Here is a 13,258-nt window from a genome sequence, read left to right on the forward strand (position 1 = left end):
ATCCAGAACCTTACAAAAACCTCAATAGTTTTTAATGACTTTAATCATTACTAAGGAGTTATCATGATCTTCACTTTAGAACACAAATCCACATAATTAATAATTCCGTCTGAAGTATCTGGTATTACCTGAGTCATTACTAATGGGTTACCATGATCTTCACTTTAGAATTAATTATACATTTTGCATTATTTACATTAATTATGAACCTGTATATAGTAGTTCTTAGTAGTTCTCTGAGAGATATGAAAAAAAAATAAAAATAGTAGTTCCTGATTAGCTAATAGTGAACTACCATGTTCAACTGAGTGCTATGACTTACTGATTCGTTAATCAGAGTTTCTTGTTAGTTAATAGTAGTTACTTGAATGTTAATAGTGCATTAGTCATTTGTTCCTGTTTAGTTATGACAAGAACTTGATATTTTGATATTCCTGTAGGTTTTGGAGCAGGGAGGATCTTTGAAGCTTAAGCAATGTTGGAGGTTTCGGATTTTGCATTTTGTTCATCCTCCGACTGAACTGCAAAGAAAAGTGTGGTGCCATTTTGGATTGAGAAACTGAGATTGAATGAATGTTGTTCAACTGATCCAGCCTCCTGAGGTGAGACAGCAGCTGTGTTGACTGCATGACCATTGCTGAAGTTGTCTCGAAGCGTATCATGGTCAAAGCTCCACCTGATCTCATAGAATTTAGCTTAAAGGGAAAGAAACATACTGTGCAGTATAATAAAATATACTTTCATGATTGATTTTATGATATATTGTTAGTGAAGATGTTAAAGAAATGAATCTTGTGTTTTAAATACTAGTTGTATGCGTTACCTGTGCCTTGGTCGAGGTCCTCACCAGGAGCTGTCCAGCTGAGGAGCACGGTTCCTTCCTGGATCTCAGCACTCAGATTTGTGATTCTGTTTGGTGAGAAATTTGGTGGAGTTGTGCTTGAAAGAGTCACCACAAAACTCTCTCCGGTGGCTGTTCTGGTGAAGTTTCCAACTTCAAGTGGTTCCTCAGAAACTGGAGACTTTGGAGGGTTCAGCTGCACTTCACCTGAAATTAGAGGAACAACCTGAATTTTGCTTGATTCTGTCTGAATGTCTTTTCTCCATACAACTTTATAGCTAATTATACTGTCATTAATAGAACAGTTATTTAAAGTGCATTATATTAGATGTGTCTGACACCATTGAGATTATTCCAAAATACTGATCTCAAGAGTTTACAGTTTACCACATATCCAGGTACGTATGGGGTGCCACTCTTTTTTTGGGCAGCAAATCTTGTTTGTCCATCTCGATTCTTCACTTTTACTTTCAAGCTGCTTCTCCCATTTACCATCTGTGTGAAATATCTGGAATAGATTCCATCATCTTTGAAAGCATCAGCTCCTGTAAAAGATGGATCTCTGATTTATTTGGGCACACACTGGACAGAAACATTTCTGTTTATTTATTAATATTTTAAGTTGAGCGCACACTTGGAACAAGAATTATGGGTAATTTACCTGCTCCATTGTCCAACAGTTGTAATGTATGCACAGACCCAGTTTCCAACTCAAGTGTAGCCATCACATCAACATTTATTACAGGCCTGTAGTTCTGACTAACCTCAGCAAACACTATCATGGGTTTAGTGCCGTCACTGGACTGCTGGTTCATGTGGGTTTTAACAGTGATAGGGGGAACATCATCACATGTCGGATGACTCGTTGCTGTTATAGTCAAAGCCTGAAGTGTTGTAGTTTGGATACTGTACCTCCAATCCCCAGGCTACCAAACACAAGATTGTTAAGGCAGATCAATACGAGTTTGCTGCAAGTGTATCAAAAGAATCATCAGTGATAAACTCCTCCACAGTCTTAGTAGAAGTTGTTTTTGAACATATTTTTATTATGTTTATATAACTCTCTTGGCCCAGACTCCTTTACTGCTTTACAAATACATGTTTACATGTTTATGGTCTTAACTACAGTATAAGCACAATAAATCTTGATAAAGGTTGTCATACCTCTGCAGTTCCTGGAATGTTCAAAGTGACTGTTTTCAGTGATCCATCATGAATCATATTTGTCTGACTGTGGATTGAGCCACTTGGTGACTTTATGTAAATGCTAGGAAAAATTTTTTCATAAATTATTACAAAGCTGGTTTTCTTCCCAACAGTCGGATCCACTAATACTGTCCCATTGAACCAATCAGATGTTCTTGCTCCAGCACTTTCTAGCTAAAGGAGTGATAAAAATGAATGTCATTAAAATACTCATAATACTGATGACACTTTCAGAGTGAGTGAAAGCTTGCCAAACCTGAACTGGTTCATTTGTGTAATCTCCAGTTGATAATGAAAGTGAAGCAAACGCATCAGTTAACTGGTTGGAGGTCAAGTCATCATTGGCTACGATAAATTGTCCTCCTGTTTTTATCATGAAACAATTTTTCATTGGATGATAAACTGGTGCTAGTGTTATATGATATACTCTGGGACAGATAAAGTGTTAAGTCTGATATCACTTACCAGTGCGTTCTGCCATTACTAACAGTGCATTATCTGCATTCCTACCAAGTGCTATTGTGCTTATAATGACACCGCTTTGTATTACAGATGGAACACAACCAGCAATGTTGTCTGTTGCTTGACCATCAGACAGGAGGATGATTTCGTCTCCTAATACATCCCCATTGTCCTCTTGAAGTACCTGATGGATTTGAAGAAAAAAAGAATCACTGAAACTGAAATAGCTTTAAATTCTTTATACATCACAAGCATACAAGATGCATACTAGTAATATGGTACCTGTAGGCCTTCTGCAAGGCCCAAGCACATGTTTTTCTCTCCGTTAGCTACTTTTGGCAACAATTTGATCAGATTCTCTCTTGTGGTGTCACTGTCAATAGTAGTCAAGCGGCTCAGAGTAGAAGCAAAAGTACTATAGGTTACAATTCCAACCCTGGTTTGATCGTCAATGATGTTCCGCAGGAAATGTGTGGCAGCCTGTTGCTGTAGAAGAATTCTAGAGCCCTAGAAAATGTGTTAGGGAAGGGGATAACAAGTTTCACAATTATTTCTTGAACTAATTTTGAATCACTGGTGACATAAAAAGGTTATCATGGTAGCATCTTTGTTTTTAGATGAAGTTAATGTCTGTTATTACATACTGCCATGCTTCCTGAGACATCAAGGATGAGGCAAAGGACCCGCTCCTTCTGCTGCACAACTTTGAAAGATGGTGGTGATGGAGGGAGCTCCAGTGGTTTCAGAGAACGAAGGGCGGCACTGTCCACAGAATCCACAAATATTACAGTCCATGTTGCTTTGCCACATTTTATATTTTGCATGTTTGGAGCTTCATAATTGTGCTCATTTTCACGACAAAATGCAGTCACCTGAAAATAGGATTTTCATTTTAAATTAACTTTGCCACCAAATATGCATTGATGGACCCAGAAGACAAGTTTCAAAGGCAAATAATTATTTTTTCAAATATTAATATTAATCACCCACATGCTACAATTATGGTATGAACATTTAACACAACAAAACAAATCTGAACAAACATGCTAAAGTGAAACATCAGTGGAAATGAGGTACAGCCAAGTGGCTGTAAATAAATTGAATATAATTAATGACTTAATACGTCTACCTCTTAAAAAGCACATCTTTGTAGGATATCTTGGTTAGTGAGCAAATTAACTGCTTATATTCTCACTCTGTGATTTTTTTGAATCGTTATGCTGACAGCATTTATTATCCATTGCTTAGATTATTATTAAGAATGTGATAAGTCTAATTCATAGCAAAAGTGTATTAAACACAAAAATCATCTCAAATAACAGAAAAGTACTCTTTTTGTTTGTGACTTATTTTCTGTGTTTATGACAAACTTGAGCACAGTTTTGGAGAATGAGTACAGCAGGTATATCCCAACAATGGATAGCAACATGAATAAATAATGCATATGTTGTAATGGTTCTGACCATAATTCCGTCACTTGTTTACACTGTAGTGTATAAAAAAATCATCTCTGAAGTTATATTAAGACTATAATATGTGTACTTCCTCATGCCTGATGAGGGCTTGCCCTGAGTGATCCAATCCATAAATCTATCCCTGCATGACTAAAACGGTTACTAAAACTCAAGAATGTTGTCAATTTGTAGATGAAATTTGTTATATACTGTAAGTAGAAATATTCATTTGTGGGCAGATGTACAGTCAATACTTACAGGATCCAGACTCGGAAGGAACATTATGGAGCTGTTTGTGATTTGATTTCTGTCTGGAAGAAATGTACACCCATCAGTAGGTAGTGAAGTTTGTGGATCTATATGACACGGTTGAAGAGATCCTCCAGCAGTAACCTCATAAAACTGACCTTCAATGTTTTTGCTACACCTAAAGAAATGCAGGAATTCAAATGTTGAGATAATTTCGGTAACACTTTACAATAAGGGTGCACAAATATGAATTGATTTATGATTAATGAATGCACAGATAATTACAAGTTAATGTATAATTCATGAAGAACTAAACCATTTATTAATCATTACTACATCAGCAACTAATGAACATTCTATATGATTCGTAGATTAAGTAATCAATAAATTGTCATTAGTTAAATGTTTTATAATGTATTAGTTCCCTAATAACTTATTTTATTAACTAATGATGTAAATTCATATGTTAATAACTACAGTGGTCATAGCTATGTACTTCAACTTCCAGTTATCTGCTTTAATTAATCATTAGCTAATGATTTGCAAATGTATTGTTATGTTATGACTTTACTTGTTGAGACACAGAACTAATTAATTCTAAATCCATAACAACAATGACATGTTACTTAACAATTAGTTAATAGTTCTGTGCCTCAACAAGTAAAGTCATAACATAATGATACATTTGCAAATCATTAGCTAATGATTACTTAAAGCAGAAAACTAGAATTTGAAATGCATGGCTTTAACCCATTGTGGTAATTAACACATGACTTTACACTATTAGTTCATAAAATAAGTTATTAGGGAATTAATACATTATGACACATTTAACTAATAACAATTCATTGATTACTTCTATGAATCTATGAATTATATAGAACGTTCATTTTTATGCTGATGTAGTGATTATTAACAAATGGTTTAGTTCTTTATGAGTTATATATTAACTCATGATTATCTCTGCATTAGTTAAGCATGAATTTATGCATATTTGTGCACCCATATTGTAAAGTGTTACCATAATTTTCCAAGGAGAATTTAATAATATGCTTTCTTTTTGTTAAAGGTTTATGACCTTGTTGCTTCAATATGGCCGTTAGAGTAGTAGAATGGCTTTTTTTTTACTGTATTCATCATAAACGCCCCATCTCAGATGAGCCCATTCATGCACCAAGACCCTTCCTGCAAATAAACAACAAATAAAACAAACGAATAAAACATCCAGACTGCTGCATTAATAAACCTTTCCAGCCTCTTATTTCATGTAAAGTGTATAAACAATGTTCACCTCTTGATCCATAAAGATAAATAAAAATGTCATTCAGGAGGAAGTCAGGGGTGAAATGAATGTACTCTCCCTCAGCTCTGCATTCACCATACTGATTAGTATAGGGTTCAACACTGTATGCTGAATTAGCATAATCAATTTTTATTTGGGCCTGCATTCAACATAGAAATGGTTCCTATGCTAGTGAAGTAATATATTTGTGAACATTAATATCTAATAAGATAAAAACGCTTAATTCTCTGTACCTTTTTAAAGGACTCTGTTCTTGCTCTGGTAAAATCTGTACTGTTCCAGTGGGATGGGACTAGTATTGTAGCTTCTTTGAAATAGACTTTTCATCCAATGCATCATAAAGGTAAAACGACCCTTCAGTGACCATTTCCTGGGAGAATAAAAGTAAAGTGATGCATACAAAAATAATTATACTGTAATTTGAAATGTAACATATTCACCTTGATTTTATCAATAAGCATGTCATCCTGTGGTACTCTGGAGCTGATTGCAATGACAACATCAACATAACCATTTCCATCTAGTTTGATTCCAATGGAGGTAGACAACAACAACATCCATAATAAGACAAACACCGTTCGTGAGTCCATAGCTTCTGAGTTTAGATGAACAGTAACTCCTGAACCCTGTTTTGAACAATGTCAAGTCAAAATTTAACCTTAATGAGTAAGGTCATGGATAAGAAAAGTCCTTTACTGGCATGGACTGATGGTTTCAATCAAATTTCTTTCAGGAAACAATCAGGAAACAACATGTAATCACAGTGCCATAGAGCAGAAAGTTTACTGCACTAATACTTTTATTCCTGTTTTACATGAATATGCAGTCCTCTCTGTTTATATTGCATAGTCATTAACTACATATTAAAGGAATAGTTCACCCAAAAAATTTGCTGTAAATTTACATGGCGGAGCAGGCAGTCAAGAGAGCCATGGTGGAGCACTGAGTTCTGGAAGCCATGGCGGAGCAGGGAGCTCGGGAAGCCATGGCAGAGCAGGCAGTCCAGGGAGCCATGGTGGAGCAGGGAGCTCGGGGAGCCATGGCGGAGCAGGTAGCACAGGAAGCCATGGCAGAACAGCCCCCATGGCCTTGGCTTCAACCCTTGGCTGGACTTGGAAACTGCAGCCCTCTCTGGGCTGGACTTGGGAACTAGAGCCCTCTTCGGGCCGGACTTGGCAACTGGAGCCCTCTCTGGGCTGAACTCGGGATCTGTGGCCTTCTCTGGGCCGGACATAAAAACAGCAGCCCTCTCTGGGCTGTGCTTGGAAATATAGTCACTTTCTCGACTTGACTTGGGATCAGAAGCCCTCTCTGGGCTGAACGTGAGATCAGGAGCCCTCTCTGGGCTGATCCTGGGAACAGGAGCCCTCTTTGGGCCGAATGTGGGAACAGAGTCTCTCTCTCTACTCTAGTCTGGGGCTAGAGCCATCTCTCGACTCTGGTCTGGGGCTAAACCCAAACTGAATAATTAGGAAATTATACTCAGTCCACAGATTCCTACATGATAAACACAATATAGGTCCATCTTAATGATCTGTAAGATTTTACGTTCTGCAAAAATATAATTTTGTTTTTGTAAGCATTTTAGCAAATTGTTAGCATATTTCCAGTCCCCAGGCTAATAATATTATTAAATGAATAATTCATGAAAAGTTTTAGGAAAGTTAACGAAATCTTGAGTACGTTGAGCACACACCTGTGCAGTTCCTGGAACTTTTAAAGTCCTGATCAGTGATAAGTGGGTATATGGTTTAATGTCATGCAGGATCAGTTGTCCATTTGAAACATAAGATGTACATGATCAGCTACAATATTAAAACCCTCTGCCTAAGTATTGCTGTTGGCTGCTTCGGAGTTTCTGCTGTCAGTGTGAATGCAACCAGGAAAACGGGAAATTGGTTCTTCACCATGCTGGAACTATGTGGTGCAAAAGTGCCATTTCTGATGTTTCTTAAATGGTTCCTGAACAATGTTTTGCAATGTGGCAAGGTGCTTTATCCTGCTGGAAGAGAAAGGGATCAGAAAACACTGTTTAAATGAAGGGGTTTACGTGGCCTGCAGCAATCTTTAGGTAGGTGGTATGAATGCAGGATACATGGTTTCCTAGCAGAACATTGACCAGTGCATAACACAGCTTCTGCCAGCCAGCCTTCTTCCTGTAGTGCATCTGCTGCCAGCTCTTCTCTAGGTAAATGATGCACATGGACCATCCACCTGATCTAAAAGAAAACACAATTTATCAGACAAGGCAACCCTCTTCCACTGCTCCATGGTCCAGTTATGATGCTTATGTGCCCACTGATCATGGGAACTCTGACTGGTCTGTAGCTACATGATGTAGGCTAAAAATGTAAGGCTAACTCTTAATTAGTTTACTTAGTAATTACACTGTTAACAGCAGGCCTGTATGTCCTGTTGCAGCATATTGATATGGGCTCAGAGAGCGAATGTAAAACAGTGTTCAGTGTTTTTATTGTCTCGCCACCATCACAGGTTGAATGTGTGTTTATTACTTAAGTTAAAACACAGTACTTGAAAACAACTATAAAATGGAATCTTGACCTATATTTCTTGGAACTGTTTTTGTCATTATTGCCATGACAAGGTTCAAAGTGCAAAAAACATTAGAGACTATTAGCCAAAGTCACTCCCCTGGACTGATTGTGCAAATCTAGTGCTTTTAAAATAAATTAATTGGTCTTATAGGAGTTGTTCAAACCAGCCTTTCAAGATGTAGATGAGTTTCTTCATTGGAAAAGATGATGATTTAAAGAAATTTAGCATTACAACACTTGCTCACCAATGGATCATCTGGAATAAATGAGTGCCATCAGAATGAGAGTCCAAACAGCTTATAAAAACATAACAACAATCCACAAGTATTCCACATGGCTCCAGTCCATCAGTTAACTTAATGAAGTAAAACACTAGTTCACATTTTTGGGTGAACTATTCCTTTAAGGATTATGTCATCTTTTCGGAAAGCAAAGCAGCATTTTATAACCTCAACAAACACTTCTTCATTGTGATATAGTTATCTTGCCATTCACTAATAAATAATAAAACATGCAAACAATGGTCTGGTCTGTGTTTCAATTGTCATGCACATTTCATTAAATAACTAAAAATGAAGAAGCTGATTGTTGGAGCTGTTGATCTGTGGCTGATGAATGTAAAACATCATAGTGGCTCCCCCTTATGTTTATGTACAGTAGCTACAAGAACAAACTCCATCAATACAAACAGCTTGTTATAGAACAGTTTTATTTACTATTATTCTAATTTTATTATTATCTGCATTATGCAGATTTACCTGGGCATAAATATTGAAATCCAAAAAAACAAATTAACCTAAAAGTGTTTTAAATATGCTTTGAATCATCACAGTGCAAGTTTAATACATGCCCTTTGTGGTACATAAATGTTTGTATTCATTTTTATGTTCTAAAGCTATTGGATGTACATAGTTACGTTCACACTTGGCATAAGGATTGATTAAGGACATATGTTTACATCAGATTGTAGAACGTAGTTGTTGCTTCAGGCAGAGGAATTCCTGTGACTAACTGCCCATGTGATTACAGCAACAATAAAGCATATGATTGTTGCCACACACACAGAAATGACAAGAACTGTCAGGTCAATGTCTGGGTTTGATATTCCTGGGGGTTTTGGAGCAGGGAGGATCTTAGAAGCTTGAGCAGTGTTGGATGTTTCAGATTTTTTGTTTTGTTCATCCTGTGACTGAACTGCAAAGAAGAGTGTGGTGCCATTTTGGATTGGAAAACCCAGATAGAATGAATGCTGTTCAACTGATTCAGCCTCCTGAGGTGAGATAGCAGATGTGTTGACTGCATGGCCATTGGTGAAGCTGTCTCGAAACATATCAACCTGATTTCGTAGGATTTAACTTAAGGGAAAGAAACATGCAATGCAAGACATTTAAAGATACATTATTTCATGATTTCACAATGAACTTTAAAACAACTTCAATTTTGTCAGTGAAGAAATTAAAATGTGTTAAAAAACTGAAAAATACTGTTATAGTAATTGTATGCGTTACCTGTCCCTTGGTCAAGGTCCTCACCAGGAGCTGTCCAGGTGAGAAGCACAGTGTCCTCCTGGATCTCAGCACTCAGATCTGTGATTCTGTCAGGAGGGAAATTTGGTGGAGGGCCTGAAAGAGTCACCACAAAACCCTCTCCGGTGGCTGTTCTGGTGAAGCTTCCAACCTCAAGTGGTTCCTCAGAAACTGTAGGCTTTCAGGTGAAGCTGCACTTCACCTGAAATTAGAGGAACCATTTGGATACATCTCCATGATCTGGTTAAGGAAATGTTTGAGAACCACTTGAATCTGCTTGGTTCTGTCTGAATTGTTTTCTGTAAACAGCTTTATAGCTAATTATATTGTCTTTCATAAAACATTTAGTCCCAGTTTGTGCATTAACCCTTAAACGCATACCTCGGGTCTTTAGCAACCCGGGACGTCATTTAGTACCCTCTCCCTCTTTCATTTTTTAAAGTTTGGCAACAGCTTTCTTACTATTCCTCAATCTATTCATTATGAACAATAAAACAAGAAAAAAAAATCATAAAATGTAAAAGAAAGTCATTTTTTTTTTTTGTAAAAAATATATAGGGTTGCTAGAGACCTTATGTGTGTAATAGTGTATATTTTTCATGTGCAAAAATATGTAAATATCTGATGACTAAATACATGCAATTCACCTTTAGTCATCAAGATGGCACTCTTTGATAGACAATAATGACATGTTTGATAATGTTTTACTCGCAATTATCACAGGCATAAAACAAAAGAACATCATCAGCAAAATTTGAATTGGTTTGAATGGCTTTACTGCAGAGCAATTACTGTATGCAATAAAATATAAATGTCACTGTCAGTTGATGGTGGATGTGGTGAATAAGCTGCCAGCTGTCACGAGTCTGGTCCTGATCTTCGTTCCGATCCCCACCACCTAGCCTTTACATAGACTGTTGCACTACACCCTGGATTATCTTTCCCATGCTTCACCGCGCTCACAGCTGCAGCCAAAGTGTGCTTTAACAATAATGGCGATGGTAAAGTCATCTGCTCAAATTGAACTCTTCCAAGTTTCAAAAAGTAAGGAAATATGCTTTATTTTATTCTCCTGTAATTGTTCTTAAAATATCAAGAGAGTTTTTTGCTATTGCAGCAGTTAGAGATCCATCAATTGTTTTTAAAATATCAAGAGAGTCTTTTGCTATTGCAGAGATCCATCCGTGCTGGATATATACTGTAAGTCCAGGTCGCAAAGGCCCGAATATGTAAAAGTGATTGGCGAAACAGTCAAGCATTTAAGGGTTAATTCAGTGACTCTTTATGTTGTTGATACAAGTGTCTTTATGAGTGAGTCACTGAATCATTCACTCAAACAATTTGTTCAAAACACTGATTCATTCTGTTCTGAATTTGTTGATGTTCACTTCACTTGACAAAATGGGTTATTTGGGACACTGTGCAAAGTCATCAAAGACTGATATTGATCTCCGGGTTTACCATCTATCACATATCCAGATACGTATGGGGCGCCACTCTTTTTGGGAAAGCAAATATGATTTGTCCATCTTGATTTTTGACTCTTACTTTCAAGCTGCTTCTCCCATTTACCATCTTTGTGAAATATCTGGAATAGATTCCATCACCTTGAGAAGCATCAGCTCCTGTAAAAGATGGATCTCTTATTTATTTGGGCACAAGTTTGAAATGTACCGTATTGTTTATTTACATTTTAAGTTGAGTGCACACTTGGGACAAGAATTATGGGTAATTTACCTGCATCATTGTCCAGCAGTTGTAATGTTTTTACAGGCCCATTTTCCGACTCCAGAGTAGCCCACACTTAAGTATTTATGACAGGCCTGTAATTCTGACTAACCTCCACAAACACTATCATGGGTTTAGTACCATCACTGAACCGCTGGTTCATGCGTGTTTTGACAATGATAGGGGGGAACATCAGCTTGTGCCGCTTGACTCGTTACTGTTATAGTGAAAGCCTGAAGTATTGTAGTTTGGATACTGTACTTCCAATCTCCAGGCTACCAAACACAAGATAGTAAAAGCAATAAAGATTAAGTAAATGGTTATATTAAGGTCTTTCTGGGTGTTTTATTTAAGTGTAAAAAAGTGTAGCTCAACTCTTTCCTAAGTCAAGTCCTAAGCTGTTGTTGAACATATTTTATTATTATTATTTTTTTTTTTTTTCACGTTTATGATCTGAATTCTAATAAATAAATAACTTAATAAATAACTTGTTGATAAAGATGATCATATCTCAGCAGTTCCTGGAACTTTTAAAGTGACTGCTTTCAGCGATCCATCATGACTCATATTTGTCTGAGTGTAGAATGAGCCACTTGGTGACTGTATGTAAATGCTTGGAAATCTTATTTGATAAATTATTACAAAGCTGGTTTTGTTCCCAACAGTCTGATCAGATCTACTGATACTGTCCCATTGAACCAATCACATGTTTTGGTCCACTCTCTAGCTAAAGGAATGATGAAAATGATTATTACTGAAGTACATATATCTATAACACTCTCAGAATAATGTATCATAGACAATGAGCAAAACTTTGACAAACCTGAACTGGCTCCTTTGTGTAATCTCCAGTTGACAATGTAAGTGAAGCAAATGCGTCCATTAACTGGTTGGAGGTCAATTCATCACTGGCATATATGAATTTTTCCTCCTATTTTCATCATGAAACATTTTTACATTAGATAATGAACCAGTTGTTGTGTGATATTCTCTGAGTTATTAAGTGTGTTGATATCACCTACCAGTGCGTTCTGCCATTACTGTCAGTGCATTAGCTGCACTCTTGCTAAAAGCTAATGTGCTTATAATAGCACCACTTTAAATAGATTCATAGATTTGAAGAAAAAAGGGTCAAGGTTGGTCCTTGACCAGCAACATGACCAGCAAAAACCAGCAAAGGACCAGCATAAACCAGCAAAGGACCATCTTAAACCAGCATCAAAACCTACCTAACCAGCATTCCAGCATCAAAACATACCTACCAGCATATGCTGTTTTTTTCACCAGGGCAGGAGTAGTACAAACGTAAATCCACAAACCAACATATTCAAATCAATACCAGACAGAGTACTAAGGGAAACAGAGGGCTTAAATGCTGTGGAGAAGGCAATCAGGAAGAAACAGAACAGGTGGTGCTAATTAACAACCACAGAGACAAATAAATTAAGGAAACAGATTAAGCAAGGAATTAATGCAAGAAAACATAAATACAGAGAAACCAAAATAAAACTGCACAGAACAGAAATGTGACAGTAACATATACTGCTGTCAATTATAAACAGTAAGGAAATTTTACAAAAGAAATCCTTGTATAGTGCTACCTGCTGTTAGTGTTTTTTAGGTTGTTGTGTTATGAGTGATAAAGTGTGTCTGGCCAGTGAAAACCTTTGCTAATATTCTGTATAAATTAGTTGATTTGAGACATTAAGTGTTTGGCATTTTGAATGTGAAATGGACTGCAGTGCCAAATTAAAAGATGGTTAGGAGAACTGTGTGAAGAGTTTTGTGACTTTATTATTCAAAATGTGTCTTAACAATTGTAAAAAACTGTATTACAGGCCTGTAATTCTGACTAACCTCAGCAAACAATATCATGGGCTTAGTGCCATCACTTATCTGCTGGTTTATATTTATAGGTTTTGACAATGATAGGT

The 13,258-nt window shown here is 36.8% G+C and overlaps 2 pseudogenes; both read right to left on the bottom strand.

The window, feature by feature from the left end:
• Positions 1–405: 405 nt before the first annotated feature.
• On the bottom strand, positions 406–7,718 carry LOC127157921 (calcium-activated chloride channel regulator 1-like; annotated as a pseudogene).
• A 1,337-nt stretch (positions 7,719–9,055) lies between these two features.
• LOC127157922 (calcium-activated chloride channel regulator 4-like) lies at positions 9,056–12,428 on the bottom strand (annotated as a pseudogene).
• Between the last annotated feature and the right edge of the window lie 830 nt (positions 12,429–13,258).

Source organism: Labeo rohita, unplaced genomic scaffold, assembly GCF_022985175.1.
Source record: "Labeo rohita strain BAU-BD-2019 unplaced genomic scaffold, IGBB_LRoh.1.0 scaffold_1257, whole genome shotgun sequence".
Classification (NCBI taxonomy): domain Eukaryota; kingdom Metazoa; phylum Chordata; class Actinopteri; order Cypriniformes; family Cyprinidae; genus Labeo; species Labeo rohita.